Source organism: Salvelinus namaycush, chromosome 4 (assembly GCF_016432855.1).
Source record: "Salvelinus namaycush isolate Seneca chromosome 4, SaNama_1.0, whole genome shotgun sequence".
Classification (NCBI taxonomy): Eukaryota; Metazoa; Chordata; class Actinopteri; order Salmoniformes; family Salmonidae; genus Salvelinus; species Salvelinus namaycush.
This window is the reverse complement of record NC_052310.1, coordinates 14,577,051-14,594,260: the sequence shown is the minus strand read 5'-3', so window position 1 is coordinate 14,594,260 and position 17,210 is coordinate 14,577,051. Positions and strand designations below refer to the sequence as shown.

At 46.0% G+C, this 17,210-nt stretch overlaps 1 protein-coding gene across 1 annotated transcript in view; it reads left to right on the top strand.

The window, feature by feature from the left end:
- LOC120046190 (thyroid hormone receptor alpha-like) overlaps positions 1–17,210 on the top strand; it is a 186,016-nt gene that overhangs the window by 68,002 nt on the left and 100,804 nt on the right. Inside the window, exon 3 of the mRNA XM_038991216.1 lies at positions 11,654–11,729. The gene's annotated coding sequence lies outside the window, so the exon portion shown is untranslated. The remainder of the gene's footprint in view (positions 1–11,653; positions 11,730–17,210) is intronic.

Below are 17,210 nucleotides of genomic sequence, written 5' to 3'. Positions count from 1 at the left end.
TGCCAGGGCCCAATTATGGCAATATTGCTCGAGAATATTAATGTTCTGTTGAAGACCTTCTTTGGTTGGTGATAGAAGTACCAAGTCATCAGCATATAGCAGGTATTTCACCTCTGTGTCAAATAGTGTGAGTCCTGGGGCTGGAGAATGGTCCAACATGTCTGCTAATTCATTGATATAAATGTTGAAAAGATTTGGACTCAAACTACAGCCTTGTCTCACACCTCGACATTGTGAAAAGAATTCTGTTCTTTGGTTTTTGATTTTTATTGCACACTTGTTTTCTGTGTACATACATTTTATTAAGTCATACACCTTACCACCAAGCCCACTTTGTAGAATTTTGTAGAATAGCCCTTCGTGCCAAATAGAATCAAATGCTTTTTTAAAGTCAATAAAGCAAGCAAAGATTTTGCCCTCTTTTTTTTGGTGGACATGTTTATTAATTAGTGTGTGTAAGGTGTATATATGGTCAGTAGTGCGATGGTTAGGGAGAAAGCCAATTTGACATTTAGTTATTACATTTTTTTCTTGAAGAAAGGTTTGGATTCTTGAATTCAAAATGCTACAGAAAACCTTTCCCAAGTTACTGTTTACACAAATTCCCCTGTAATTATTGGGGTCTGATTTGTCTCCACTTTTGTGGATAGGGGAGATGAGCCCCTGGTTCCAGACATCAGGGAAGCAGCCAGAAGTTAAAACCATGTTGAACAATTTAAGCACAGCATTTTGCAACTCAGGTGTGCTGTTTTTCAGCATTTCATTTCATTTTCTCTCTCTCTCTCTCTCTCTCTCTCTCTCTCTCTCTGTCTGTCTCTGTCTCTGTCTCTGTCTCTGTCTCTGTCTCTGTCTCTGTCTCTCTCTCTCTCTCTCTCTGTCTCTGTCTCTGTCTCTGTCTCTGTCTCTCTCTCTCTGTGTCTGTCTCTGTCTCTGTCTCTCTCTCTCTGTCTCTGTCTCTGTCTCTCTCTTTCTGTCTCTCTCTCTCTGTCTCTCTCTCTGTCTCTGTCTCTGTCTCTCTCTCTCTCTCTCTCTCTCTCTCTCTCTCTCTCTCTCTCTCTCTCTCTCTCTCTCTGTCTCTGTCTCTGTCTCTGTCTCTCTCTCTCTGTGTCTGTCTCTGTCTCTGTCTCTGTCTCTCTCTCTCTGTCTCTGTCTCTGTCTCTCTCTTTCTGTCTCTCTCTCTCTGTCTCTCTCTCTGTCTCTGTCTCTGTCTCTGTCTCTCTCTCTCTCTCTCTCTCTCTCTCTCTCTCTCTCTCTCTCTCTCTCTCTCTGTCTCTGTCTCTGTCTCTGTCTCTGTCTCTGTCTCTCTCTCTGTCTCTGTCTCTCTCTCTCTGTCTCTCTCTCTCGTTTCTCTCTCCCTCTTTGAGTGCTGTGTGTTATACAATGTGAATGGAGTCTTTCAGTGGCTCTAAACGGCCTTGGAATGACAACATGAACATGTTGTGTTTTTCCTTTCTTTCTCTGGCTAGTTTGGACACACAGATGGGCTGTAGGTCAGAGATGGGCTGTAGGTCACAGATGGGCTGTAGGTCAGAGATGGGCTGTAGGTCACAGATGGGCTGTAGGTCACAGATGGGCTGTAGGTCAGAGATGGGCTGTAGGTCAGAGATGGGCTGTAGGTCAGAGATGGGCTGTAGGTCACAGATGGGCTGTAGGTCACAGATGGGCTGTAGGTCAGAGATGGGCTGTAGGTCACAGATGGGCTGTAGGTCAGAGATGGGCTGTAGGTCACAGATGGGCTGTAGGTCACAGATGGGCTGTAGGTCAGAGATGGGCTGTAGGTCAGAGATGGGCTGTAGGTCACAGATGGGCTGTAGGTCAGAGATGGGCTGTAGGTCACAGATGGGCTGTAGGTCACAGATGGGCTGTAGGTCAGAGATGGGCTGTAGGTCACAGATGGGCTGTAGGTCAGAGATGGGCTGTAGGTCAGAGATGGGCTGTAGGTCACAGATGGGCACGTGTGTGTGCTTTTGTCCTCTAGCCACAGTGGCTCTTAGCTGAAGATGATGGGATATAGAGAGGTTTGCACGTGTTAGAGTCATGCAAGCGCAAGAGTGACCATCTGATATGCCGGACATGGTTATCGTAACGCCATTGGCTTCATTTTGAAACAGTTCCTTTTAAGGCATGTACTAGATCAGATAACTGCTAGAATTGCATCAATGTGTGTTAATAGCCTGCATCTCTATCGATGCCAGATGTACAGATGCCACGATACTTTCTTTAGATCAGCTTTAAAATCATACAACTTGGTTTCGTTTCTCTTTCATGAGATACAGTTGTTTGCATCATATCTTGTTTTGTGGCTTTAATATCTTTATTTTATATTCATTGGACTATAGATCTATATTTGTTTCATTAGGCCTATTATTATTTATTTAGTTTCATACTTCGCTGGTTTTTGGGATATATAACAAAAATGTACATCAATACAATACATTACATTTCATAATACTGAAAGATGGCCTGGCCTGGCTCCCCAATCCCCTCTCAACCCCCTGAAGCTGAACACAGAAACAAAAAAACAGAGACCACTAGCGGTGGCATAGATTTTTTATTAATTTACAGAGGCACTTAGTGTCTTACTGACGATGGATGCTTACCCGCCATCGCTGCCCTGCCTACTCTTGCAGGGGAGTCATTTGCCCCCCAGACTGCTGGAAAGAAAACTGAGCATTGTCATTGTTTCCTTCCTAACATTTCCCATTCATAACCTAACCTACTCTCTGTTTGACTGGGATTAGAAAAAAAGTAACTTTCTTTGCCATTTTGCCTTCTCAATTGTATCAAGGGAATTATAAAGTTAGTGAACGGTTAGTGTGTTAGTTTTTACGTGATAATGGCGGTCAGAGTTCAACAACATGGGAACAGGGGGGGCTCCACATAACCAGTCCAGTGACCATGGTAACACTCCAAGGCCAATGCCACAGGCTCTATTAGGGATGCACACGCAATGCTCCTTAGCTGATTGGTCCTTACTATCCAGGGTCCTTGGAATGTCCTTACTCCCTACCCAATTGAAGTCGAACTTTAAAATGGTTAAGGTAAGGGTTAGGGTAAGGCTAGGGATTAAGGGTTAGGGTTTAGCATAGGGACGTCCCAAGGATTCCGGATAGCACTAACCATAGCTGATTGGCTTCAGAGTCTGAGCTCAGAGAGTAGTCGTCAACTGCCAAAGCTCCCATGATGCAACAGACCTTCTGGTTTCACATGAAAGATGAAGGATGCAAGAGCTTCAAAGTGCATATCTAATCAAACAATGCAAGCTCCCTGGACCCATGAGCTGGATCAAATACAAGCTCCCTTGACCCATAAGCTGGATCAAATACGTGCTTCCTGGACCCATGAGCTGGATCAAATACAAGCTCCCTTGACTCATAAGCTGGATCAAATACGTGCTTCCTGGACCCATGAGCTGGATCAAATACAAGCTCCCTTGACTCATAAGCTGGATCAAATACGTGCTTCCTGGACCCATGAGCTGGATCAAATACAAGTGCTGCTCATTCCAAAAATGGTATCTCTACTGATCAGTACTTCACTTATGAGTTCAGGAAAAAGGTAGACAAAGTTAACTGCTTGGAATTGATCAACAACCCTTGATGTCTGCTTGTGATTCCTGGTTACCGCACTTGCACAAGTAATCACGAGCAATGTTCCCTCTAAGGTGCAATGTTCCCTCTAAGGTGCGTACAGCTCCCCTCGGACTGCCGCGCAGATTAAATATCAGCCCGCGCAGAGAAGCACGAGATTGAACTTTACTAAACTTTCTAGAGATGTCCTCTTTAGTTAACACTACATTTTGCTCTGCTGTGGGAATTGTGCTCAGAATCAATGCAATATTAGCCACTTTCAATCTAACACACAGTATATGCAAAACTAACTGTGTAACAGATTTTCTTGTAGGCAGCGCGTATTGGAGTAGGATTCTATTGCATTGACATGTATGACTCAGGCCCGTACTCTAGGCAGAACGGTGCGTCATAACCAATCAGAGCTGCAATAGGCCTATATGCAAATGGACATTGCCATATATAGATCTGTGCCATTCACTTTGAACTGGATTGCCTGAGCGGTCATGAGTAGATGCTTGTTTTGGGGTCAAAGCGAGAGCTGCATGTAGCCACCTGTGCACATTTGTTCATATCAAATCAAATGTATTTATATAGCCCTTCGTACATCAGCTGATATCTCAAAGTGCTGTACAGAAACCCAGCCTAAAACCCCAAACAGCAAGCAATGCAGGTGTAGAAGCACGGTGGCTAGGAAAAACTCCCTAGAAAGGCCAAAACCTAGGAAGAAACCTAGAGAGGAACCAGGCTATGAGGGGTGGCCAGTCCTCTTCTGGCTGTGCCGGGTGGAGATTAATAACAGAACATGGCCAAGATGTTCAAATGTTCATAAATGACCAGCATGGTCAAATAATAATAATCACAGTAGTTGTCGAGGGTGCAGCACCTCAGGAGTAAATGTCAGTTGGCTTTTCATAGCCGATCATTAAGAGTATCTCTACCGCTCCTGCTGTCTCTAGAGAGTTGAAAACAGCAGGTCTGGGACAGGTAGCACGTCCGGTGAACAGGTCAGGGTTCCATAGCCGCAGGCAGAACAGTTGAAACTGGAGCAGCAGCACGGCCAGGTGGACTGGGGACAGCAATGAGTCATCATGTCAGGTCGTCCTGAGGCATGGTCCTAGGGCTCAGGTCCTCCGAGAGAGAGAAAGAAAGAGAGAAAGAGAGAATTAGAGAGCATACTTAAATTCACACAGGACACCGGATAAGACAGGAGAAATACTCCAGATATAACAGACTGACCCTAGCCCCCCGACACATAAACTACTGCAGCATAAATACTGGAGGCTGAGACAGGAGGGGTCAGGAGACACTGTGACCCCATCCGATGATACCCCCGGACAGGGCCAAACAGGAAGGATATAACCCCACCCACTTTGCCAAGGCACAGCCCCCACACCACTAGAGGGTTATCTTCAACCACCAACTTACCATCCTGAGACAAGGCCGAGTATAGCCCACAAAGATCTCCGCCTCGGCACAACCCAAGGGGGGGCGCCAACCCAGACAGGAAGATCACGTCAGTGACTCAACCCACTCAAGTGACGCACCCCTCTTATGGACGGCATGAAAGGGCACCAGTAAGCCAGTGACTCAGCCCCTGTAATAGGGTTAGAGGAAGAGAATCCCAGTGGAGAGAGGGGAACCGACCAGGCAGAGACAGCAAGGGCGGTTCGTTGCTCCAGAGCCTTTCCGTTCACCTTCACACTCCTGGGCCAGACTACACTCAATCATAGGACCTACTGAAGAGATGAGTCTTCAATAAAGACTTAAAGGTTGAGACCGAGTCTGCGTCTCTCACATGGGTAGGCAGACCATTCCATAAAAATGGAGATCTATAGGAGAAAGCCCTGCCTCCAGCTGTTTGCTTAGAAATTCTAGGGACAATTAGGAGGCCTGCGTCTTGTGACCGTAGCGTACGTGTAGGTATGTACGGCAGGACCAACTCGGAAAGATAGGTAGGAGCAAGCCCATGTAACGCTTTGTAGGTTAACAGTAAAACCTTGAAATCAGCCCTTGCCTTAACAGGAAGCCAGTGTAGGGAGGCTAGCACTGGAGTAATATGATCAAATTTTGGGGTTCTAGTCAGGATTCTAGCAGCCGTATTTAGCACTAACTGAAGTTTATTTAGTGCTTTATCCGGGTAGCCGGAAAGTAGAGCATTGCAGTAGTCTAACCTAGAAGTAACAAAAGCATGGATTAATTTTTCTGAATCATTTTTGGACATAAAATTTCTGATTTTTGTAATGTTACGTAGATGGAAAAAAGCTGTCCTTGAAACAGTCTTGATATGTTCGTCGAAAGAGAGATCAGGGTCCAGAGTAACGGCGAGGTCCTTCACAGTTTTATTTGAGACAACTTTACAACCATCAAGATTAATTGTCAGATTTAACAGAAGATCTCTTTGTTTCTTGGGACCTAGAACAAGCATCTCTGTTTTGTCCGAGTTTAAAAGTAGAAAGTTTTCAGCCATCCACTTCCTTATGTCTGAAACACAGGCTTCTAGCGAGGGCAATTTTGTGGCTTCACCATGTTTCATTGAAATGTACAGCTGTGTATCATGCGCATAGCAGTGAAAGTTAACATTATGTTTTCGAATGACATCCCCAAGAGGTAAAATATATAGTGAAAACAATAATGGTCCTAAAACGGAACCTTGAGGAACACCGAAATGTACAGTTGATTTGTCAGAGGACAAACCATTCACAGAGACAAACTGATATCTTTCCGACAGATAAGATCTAAACCAAGCCAGAACTTGTCCTTGTAGACCAATTTGGGTTTCCAATCTCTCCAAAAGAATGTGGTGATCGATGGTATCAAAGGCAGCACTAAGGTCTAGTAGCACGAGGACAAAAGCTAGTTAGTGAGTTATTAGCCCAGTTATAGCTCATTTCTAGTAAACAATGGGGGAGTGGTTGCTTCCAACAAGAGCACAGAATGTGTACATTTCTAGCCATCTTTGAAAAGCGAGTCAGGTAAATATATTTTTTATGTCTTAAAGGGGCAGTGTTGTATTTTGAGACGGTCTTGAATAAGCCAAGTAGCCTATAGGCAGAGGGTAGCCTAATTTGTCTGATTCTCTGTAATAATGGTATAGGAATAATAATTTATTTTATTTTTAACGTTTTTTTTTTTTTTCATAAAACAACAACATTTTCAGTCACCTCCTTGTCTGAAGGACAAGTGGATAAACGGATAAATGTTTTTTTTTCTTTCAAAAGTCTCATGGAATGTAGGGTTACAGAACATTGAACACCACACATTGGCTGCTACTGTAGGATGAATGATAGAACAGCTATTTCCATATTAAAATGTTATGGGATGCATTTTCTCCATTGTTTTTATAGTAGGCCACTCTGGTAGGCCTACATTATGATCAAAAAAGCCACAGTAGCCTACTTGGCCACTGTTACAACTGTAACTTAAAGCGGGTACATCCTCAGTGTTCACAGTAAACATGCACCGGAAGTTGCACAGAATTTTCACCATGTTCAAGTTGGCGCTCAGCAGACCTGAAATTTACTCAGTGCCAGAATTTTCTTTCGGGAACATTGGTCACTAGCCATAATTGGTTCATCGCAGCATAGACAATTTCCAGTCACCCTGCTGATAGATATCTTAATATGTTTGGCCCTGCACAGCTCCGTCTCAAGCCCTGCATGCAAGGGGCGTATCCCTCGAGGCAAAAGAGAGGCAGGATCTGATCTCCTCAATCCCCACCATCAGTCACTGAACCATGTGACAGGCCAGTGAATTACCTCCACAACATCAAAGCCTTGCCACCAGAGAAGGGGCCTTTTCAGGCGGGGAGAACTTGGGGCCCACCGAGTCTAGCCCCAAGGTGTTTTCAGTTGAAACAGACACACCTTGTACTTTATGCTCATGCGATCTGATGTTCTCCTCTTGGCAGGGGTGTGATTTTTTCCCTACAACCCAACACCTTCCTGAGTCAGTAGCGAGGGGGAAACGCATCCCCACAAAAACTATAGCCATCTTGTAACCAGGAATCTCGTAACCTGCACAGGCACTCTCTTGGAAATGTTAAAAGGTAAAGACGGTCTGTTAAACTGCAGCTTGGGTTGCATTTGTGATTGATTGTTATGCGTGGAGAGTGAGCTGCTTGGCAAGGAAGCAGAGTTACTGTTGCTATCGCGTTCACGCGAGCAGGGAGGGCCCCTTTCCTCAGATTCGAGATAATGTCGTGCACAGACTATGCATCAAGGCCTACTATTTCGAAAGGTCTGCTTTGTGTTCGACTTCAATGAAATCGATTGAGAGGGCGGCCACAGATCACTTTGAAAGAAGTAAGCTGTTTTCATAGGGAGCGTTTAACAGCTTCCTATCGTGTAGAGTATGATGAGTATAAAGGTTGCAGGGCGCGACCTCGTGCCCCTAGGCTTGTCTGAGGTCAGCTAGATTGTCATCGTAAGGATCTGTCAGGGTGAACATAGGACACAAACCTTTTGAAGTCGCCCTGATGATATCACCCTCCACGTTTTTTTCCTCAGAAGCGATTGAGGTTGGATTCCGTTGACGCTGAGGTCATCAAGTGCTTAGCTTTTATCCCAAGGCCCACTGTAGTCTCCCACAACTCCTGTCCTGGGCTCCACTCTCCTGTGTGTTGACGTGTAGCCTTGGGAGGATTCCACATCCACATGTCTTATCGCAGAGAGACCTGAACTCCCTCTTTATCTTGTCGTCTTGCCTTTTTGAAGTTGTGAATTATTGCAGAGTCGAGAGCAGTTTCAAATTAAAGTACCAAGTTCTATTTTTAGACCACAGATTCGAGCCAGAAAGAAGCTCAGAGTACAATTGACCTTGTTTGATATATGCTGTTGTCAGTGCTGGCCCCATTATAGCTTAGGTCATTGTTAATGGTTGTCCTCCTTTTTCAACGGACCCATTTGCAGCCTATAGAACCAGTGCGTCAGACACATCTGCTGTGTTTAGGAAATTCACCAGAGAAGGGGGATATGAAACAGGTGTCAGCTTTCCGTGGTGCATCCCATGTTCCATTGCTTGTCATCTGCAGGGAGAATAACATTAGCTAAAGTAGATTACATCTATATAGAAACTAGTATGATTTCTTCTGTTCGTTCTGAAGAAGTACCGTCATGTCTGCCTCTGAAGCAACCGTCTGGTACACAAACATAACCTTCTTTTGCAATACTGTGTAACCTCATTGTTTACCATGGCATCCATTTATGCTTTGGTACCAGGATGTTGTTATTGTTTACGTTTCAAAAGGTCAGTTATACACTGAGTATACCAAACATTAGGAACACCTTACTAATATTGAGTTGAGAGCAGGTGTTCTTAATGTTTTGTATACTCAGTGTATATCTCAGGCCTAGCCTTAATTAGACCGAGGTCTCTACAGATGGACAACTGGACATGTACATGATATTGCTATGAGTGCAAAAATAGCACGAGCGTGCGATCGTTTGCCACATTATCAAAAGAATTTCAACTCGACATGGGATAACACGTGTCTCCACGTACACAAGCTATTGCGTTTACCAGCACACAAGTGCACATACATTCTCAAATAGTGCACACTCACCATACAGACACTACACACACTCTGTATTTCTGTTGTTCTGCATCAATACGGAAGTGCCGATCGCCGTGTTTGGCAAGGAAGCTGTACCCCGTGTTCAGTAGTCCGCAGCAGCGAAAGCACACTTGGCAGGCGTCGTGAATCTGCAGCTTGAGCGAGTCACTGCGCTAACGAACCCCACGGTGCCCGGCACGGACACACACTTACGCCCAGCTGCAGATGTCAGATGGCGAGGGAGCAGGTAACTGTTCCAGTCCAATACGGAAGCTACTCATCCCTGACAAGTCAGTCTAAACAGCAGCCGGCAGGGAGATTCCTATCTACGTTGGATAGAGTTATAAGCCTGTAGCGTCGTGGTTTACTAACAGGTTATCAGCTTAGAAAATGGATGTACCGCAAGTGTAGCTGCAGACCGTGAGTGCCTTTGGCTGTGGGATACTTTGATCGCTTTCTTTATAGGCAGAGCTTTTTTATTGTATCTTTTAATGGCCGAAACCCTCTAAGCAGATCGACTCAGCTCTAGCAGAAGGCGTCATAGGACTTCTCTTTTATTGCGGGAATTGTTCCCTCCCTTCAATCCCAAGGCGCTACCTTTTTCTTTCTGTTGGTTGTTTATTTCGATAGCTCTCAGCAGGGGAAGAGCACACAAGCTAATTCAGGACTTTCAGTCTGACAAAGGCGGCCTTTCACAGGGCTGATGTGAGAACAGGGGAGTTGGCACTGTCCGCCTCATTCTGAAAGTAAAGCACCCGAGACTTGACTTTGAAGCCTGTGTCTTTTACCAGAAGACAGGCCCTCCTCTCCTTGACTCAATAGGGTGCTCAGCCCTCCAGCTCTTCCTGCTTTTCGCTTTGCTCTGTCCCTGTATTCCTCCATCCATCTGGTCTTTTAGCACGACTGATGTTGGTGGATAGTCTGAGGACTCTTGTCACATACTGTCTGTGACAAGAGGGGTCGAAGAATTCGACCCAGCCTTCTCTCACCCTGTTCTCATATATGCTGCTCGCCTCGTCATGAACACATGGTGGAGTTATTCTCAGTGAGCTGGGTGCAGTCCCTTTTCACGGCACGTCTGACCTCTATTCCTCAACTACACCCCCCCCCCCCCCCCCCCCCCCCCCCCCACCCCCCCCCCACCACACCCACCCACACGGATACACAAACAACCATCCACCCCAAAAGTACACCCCCCCCCCGGGTCTTTGTCTACAAGCCCATGAGGCCCTCTGAGCAAACATAGAACCCGACCCCTGACCCTGTCTAATCAGGCACAAATTAGGCATGTCGAGAGGACGCCCCCCTATCTCCAACACCCCACTCCCACCATCCCATTTCCACAGGAGCAGCTCTTGCCATGAGGGAGGGATTCCCCCACCCCCACACACACAGGCATGCACGCACAGACACACACACTCATACACACACACACACACATACACAGGCACACACACACGCCCTCCTCCCGGCGCTTCCCTTCGGATTGGACCGTAATGACATTAACAGCTTCCTCCTCCCGGTGAACCGTGGAACAGTTTCCACTCTCTACCCATTCCTTCTTCTCCTCTCTTTTTTTCCTCCTTCCTTCTCTGAGTTCCACGTCTTTCATTTTTTTTAGGGCCCAATTAATTAAGATTAACGCAAACGACGCTGTAAAGGCCCGGAATCTACAACAACAGGAGTCCTGTTTCACAAGAGCTGATTACATAATCAGATTAAGCCCCATATCTAAGAACCCAGATCTGAAATCCCAGGCCCCAGCCAGCTAGCTCGCTGTGATACTTTTCCCCTAAGACCTACCCCCACACCAGTGGGCCGCCAGCGTTTTATGTTAATGTGCGCTCTAGTGTTATCAACAACCCTCTTCATCGTTCAAGATTGTTGCTCTGTGAGAAGGTGTTAAAGTTCACGGTTAGCCATTGTTATGTAAATGCCAGCTGAAAAGTACCAGTGGCCTGAGACACAGATGCCGGCCCGCGTCGACGGAAACAGAAAAGTCTGGTGTAAATCCTCAGCAAACATGCAGGAATGTCTATTTCCGAACACGTTGTTGTTCTGCGTAGCACAGCCTGTCGCCCCATTAAGCTTTGCATGGGCCACAGATACGACGGCAGGCAACAGGTATGGCGGACATTAGCAGCAGATTAGAGCAGAGTACTACAGGTGGTAGGGAGATTGAGAACATGCGTGTTAAATACTTGCCTCTGGAGCTTGGAGCTACAGTAACATGGCGCTATTACAGGAGAGAAGCATGGAGAGGGGAGATCCATAGAGAGAGCTGTGTTGTGTCCGTTGTTGGAGCTGAGTTGTGCTGTAAATATATGGGGCAAACCTATAGTAGACACGTTTAATGTCTGCATGCGGGACATAGTCTCGTTAGAGAGTAAGAGTCTTGTCCCTATTGGTCTGTGTACTGCCTTCCTTGCACTGTTTGTTTTCCATATGCTTGTATTCCTCCCCTCCCACTGTGCTGTACCTCCTCTCCTTCTCGCCCTCTTCTGAACAATCGTCTGTTTATTTCTCACAGGGCGGAGGCCAACGGTCACACAGAACAAACTACAGGCCTGGGGATATCATTAACCTCCACACACAACAGGATACTGGTAGGTTTTACTGGCTGCTTCTCACCCCCTATAGCTGTCTGCGGTATGTCTGTGTACTGTACGCACACATACATGCACACGGATGTAGAGGTCTGCTGATTTCTTCATCCGCTCCAGCAAGAATTGGTCCCGAACCCGACCGCAGTCGCGCAAATGTTATTTTAGGCATACTGTATGTGATGCAGCTTGCTTGGCAGCCATAGTCCCAGCAATTTTGCACCTTTATAGGCAATATCAAAATGTGCCAAAAAATAGGTTAAGTTACCAGAGATTAACACGTGGCCCATTACACGACATGGCCAAAAGGATGTGGATACCCCTTCAAATGAGTGGTTTCGGCTATTTCAGCCACACCCAATCGAGCACACAGCCAAGCAATCTCTATAGACAAACATTGGCCTTACTGAAGAGCACAGTGACTTTCAACGTGGCACCGTCAAAGGATGCAACCTTTCCAACAAGTCAGCTTGTCAAATTTCTGCCCTGGTCAACTCTAAGTGCTGTTTTTGTGAAGTGGAAATGTCTAGGAGCAACAACGGCTCAGCCGCGAAGTGGTAGGACACACAAGCTCACAGAATGGGACCGCCAAGGGCTGTCCTCGGTTGCAACACTCACTACCAAGTTACAAACTTCCTCTGGAAGCAACGTCAGCACAATAACTGTTCGTCAGGAGCTTCATGGAATGGGTTTCCATGGCCGAGCAGCTGCACACAAGCCTAAGATCACCATGCGCAATGCCAAGCATCAGCTGGAGGGGTGTAAAGCCATTGGACTCCAGAGCAGTGGAAACACCTTCTCTGGAGTGATAAATTACTCTTCACCATTTTTATTTCTTTATTTAACTAGGCAAGTCCGTTAAGAACCAATTCTTATTTACAATGATGGCCTACCCGGGCTAAACCCAGACGACGCTGGGCCAATTGTGCGCCGCCTTATGGGACTCCCAATCACGGCCGGATGTAATGGAGCCTGGATTCGAACCAGGGACTGCAATGACGCCTCTTGCATTGAGATGCTGTGCCTTAGACCGCTGCGCCACTCGGGAGCCCCCACCATCTGGCAGTCCGACAGACGAATCTGGGTTTGGCGGATGCCAAGAGAACCCTACCTGCCCGAATGCATAGTGCCAAGTTTGTTGGAGGAGGAATAATGGTCTGGGGCTGTTTTCATGGTTCTGGCTAGGCCCCTTAGTTCCAGTGAAGGGAAATCTTAACCATACAGCATACAATGATATTCTAGACAATTCTGTGCTTCCAACTTTGTGGCAACAGTTTGGGGAAGGCCCTTTCCTGTTTCAGGTTGACATTGCCCCCGTGCACAATGTGAGGTCCATACAGAAATTGTTTGTCGAGATTGGTGTGGAAGAACTTAACTGGCCTGCACAGAGCCCTGTCCTCAACCCCATCAAACACATTTCAGATGAATTGGAATGCCGACTGCGAGCCAGGCCTAATCGCCCAACATATACTGAATTTCTGAACAAGCATTTCGCTACACTCACATTAACATCTGCCAACCATGTGTATGTGACCAATAAAATTTGATTTGAATGGAAGTAAGTCCGCGCAGCAATGTTCCAACATCTAGTGGAAAGCCTTCTCAGAAGAGTGGAGGCTGTTATAGCAGCAATGGGGGAATTTAGGAATGTGTTCGACGAGCAGGTGTCCACATACTTTTGGCTATGTAGTGTATACTAGGATATCGGTATTACTGGGCTTGATCAGCCAAAAGGCTAGACGTAGTTTGATAGAGAGCCAGAGTCGGAGCGAGAACGGACACTTGCACTTTCTCCTGAGCTATGTTTTGCATAATGTAGCCTATATAGCATAGGAGCGGGACGATTTCCGGGCAGAGATAAATAAGGGCGGATAATGTAGCTAATGTAGTAGTCAAACTATAGCTTAATCATATTTAGGAAGTACATTTCCTTGGATACATACCTGCCCCGTTCTTATTTGCCCATGCATCTAGTTGAGACCACACATATAGCCAATAGAGGCTATTTTTGTCATAAAAAAAAAAAATAATAATCCTTTTATTTAACTAGGCAAGTCAGTTAAAAAAAAAATCTTATTTACAATGACGGCGTTCACCAGCCAAACCTGGACGACGCTGGGCCAATTGATCTCCCAACTAGGAGAGGAGAACTGAACTTGGAGCAGTGAATGATGGGAGTCTCTAAATAGTGCGACAAAGAGGTGCTTTTAATACAATAAATTGGCTAACGCAAAGCATACAAAACAATAAGACGACCGTTTCCAAGTAGCTTAACCTGTCTAGCCCAGGCGTTCCGCTAGCGGAACTCCTCCCACATTCCACTGAAAAGGCAGAGAGCGAAATTCAAAAAATATTTTTTAGAAATATTTAACTTTCACACATTAACAAGTCCAATACAGCAAATGAAAGATACACATCTTGTGAATCCAGTCAACATGTCCGATTTTTAAAATGTTTTACAGCGAAAACAGCACGTATATTTATGTTAGCTCACCACCAAATACAAAGAAGGACAGACATTTTTCACAGCACAGGTAGCATGCACAAAGCCAACCTAACTAACCAAGAACCAACCAAACTAACCAACAAACAACTTCATCAGATGACAGTCTTATAACATGTTACACAATAAATCTATGTTTTGTTCGAAAAATGTGCATATTTGAGGTATAAATCAGTTTTACATTGCAGCTACCATCACAGCTACCGTCAAAAATAGCACCGAAGCAGCCAGAGCAATTATAGAGACCAATGTGGAATAACTAAATACTCATCATAAAACGTTTCTGAAAAATACACAGCGTACAGCAAATGAAAGACACAGATCTTGTGAATCCAGACAATATTTCAGATTTTCTAAGTGTTTTACAGCGAAAACACAATATAGCGTTATATTAGCTTAGCACAATAGCAAACATTACAACAGCATTGATTCAAGCCAAACATAGCAATAACGTATAAACCACCAAATATATTAATTTTTTCACTAACCTTCTCAGAATTCTTCAGATGACAGTTCTATAACATCATATTACACAATGCATATAGAGTTTGTTCGAAAATGTGCATATTTAGCGGCACAAATCGTGCTTATACAATGATAATAGTGTCCATAACGTCAAGCAATCTGTCCGGCGCCATCTTGGAACGGCACCTATTCTTATCGAAAACTATTCATAAACTTGACTAAAAAAATACAGGTTGGACAGCAATTGAAAGACAAATTAGTTCTTAATGCAATCGCTGGGTTAAATTTTTTAAATTAACGTAACTGCGCAATACACCGTGCGATAAAGCAAGGCTACACTGCAAGTAATGGAGTCTTATGCATTTGAATTTTTTCAACAGAACAATGAATTATCAGCATAAAGACTGCTTACTATTAGCTGAGCTTCCATCAGAATCTTGGGCAAGGTGTCTTTTCTTCAGAACAATCGTCTTTTGGCTGAAAGATGTTCTCTTGTCCTGTCGAATTAGCCGATAACGTTAGCCACCCACTGGAGAGGTGCCCAACTAGTGGAAGCGCGTCACAAAGAAATCCCAGAAAATCGCAATAAACTGCTATAAACTGCTATAAGTCGGTTTAAATTAACTACCTTATGATGTCTTTAACACCTATAACGAATAAAAACATGACCGGAGATATAGAACTACTAAAACGAAAGCGTTTGCAGGACGCCATTGTGATGTCTTCATGCGTCAAGCGCACTGTTGAAAAGGACGGTCCTTCCGCTCCAGGGTCTATATATAGGGCCCAGATTGCGCAATCCACTCCATTCAAAATCTCCCCGCTTACTGACATCTAGAGGAAGACGTATGCAGTGCATGTAGCCCCATAGCTTGCATGGGGACTTATAAACTGATCTCAGAACAGGGACCTCGATTTCTGAAATCTCACTCCCTGACAGGAAAAGTGCTGCAGAATGAGTTCTGTTTCACTCAGAGAAATAATTCAAACGGTTTTAGAAACTAGAGAGTGTTTTCTATCCAATAGTAATAATAATATGCATATTGTACGAGCAAGAATTGAGTACGAGGCAGTTTAATTTGGGAACACATTTTTCCAAAGTCGAAATAGCACCCCCCATAGGCTCAAGAGGTTTTAAGCTGCGGGACAAAAATATATTTTAATTTGAATGTTGACCGCCCGTCTGCTTCCGCACTGCGAGGGTGTCAGCCCTCTACACACACACACACATACACACACACAGACACACACACACACACACACACACACACGCACACGCACACGCACACGCACATGCACACGCACACGCACACACACACACACAAACTCTCTCACCTTTCTGTCACACTCGGGCAGTATAACTTATAGCCCAGTCTACAGTGAGATGTATCGACTCCCACTGATCGAATGCCAAGTATTTCCAAATAGGGTCTTATGCTGCCTTCATCCTAATGTGAAAATATGTACGATTCTCTCTCTCTGTCTCTGTCTCTCCGTCTGTCTCTCCGTCTGTCTCTCCGTCTGTCTCTCCGTCTGTCTCTCCGTCCTTCTCTGTCCATCTCTCCATCTGTCTCTCCGTCTATCCGTCTCCCTCTCTGTCTCTCCGTCTGTCTCCGTCTCTCCGTCTGTCTCTCCGTCTCCCTCTCCGTCTCTCCGTCTGTCTCTCCGTCTGTCTCTCCGTCTCCCTCTCCGTCTGTCTCTCCGTCTGTCTCTCTCTGTCTCTGTCTCTCTCTCTCCGTCTGTCTTTCCGTCTGTCTCTCCGTCTGTCTCTCCGTCTGTCTCTCCGTCTGTCTCTCCATCTCTCCGTCCGTCTCTCCATCCGTCTCTCCGTCCGTCTCCCTCTCCGTCTCCCTCTCCGTCTCCCTCTCTCCGTCTCTCCGTCTGTCTCTCCGTCTGTCTCTCCGTCTCCCTCTCCATCTCTCCGTCTGTCTCTCTCTTTCTCTGTCTCTCCGTCCGTCTCTCCGTCTGTCTCTCCATCCGTCTCTCCATCCGTCCCTCTCCGTCTCCCTCTCCGTCTCCCTCTCCGTCTCTCCGTCTCCCTCTCAGTCTCTCCGTCTCTCTCTCCGTCTCCCTCTCCATCTCCCTCTCCGTCCGTCTCTCCGTCTCCGTCTCTCCGTCTCCGTCTCTCCGTCTCCCTCTCCGTCTCCCTCTCCGTCTCTCCGTCTGTCTCTCCGTCTGTCTCTCCGTCTGTCTCTCCGTCTGTCTCTCCGTCTGTCTCTCCGTCCGTCTCTCCGTCCGTCTCTCCGTCCGTCTCCCTCTCCGTCTCTCCGTCCGTCTCCCTCTCCGTCTCTCCGTCTCCCTCTCCGTCTCTACGTCTTCCTCCCCGTGTCTCCCTCTCCCCGTCTCCCTCTCCATCTCTCCGTCTCTCCGTCTCCCTCTCCGTCTCTCTCTCTCTGTCTCCGTCTCTCTCTCTCTGTCTCTCTCTCTGTCTGTCTCTCTGTCTGTCTCTCTGTCTGTCTCTCCATCTGTCTCTCTCTGTCTCTCTCTCTCTGTCTCTCTCTCTGTCTCTCTCTGTC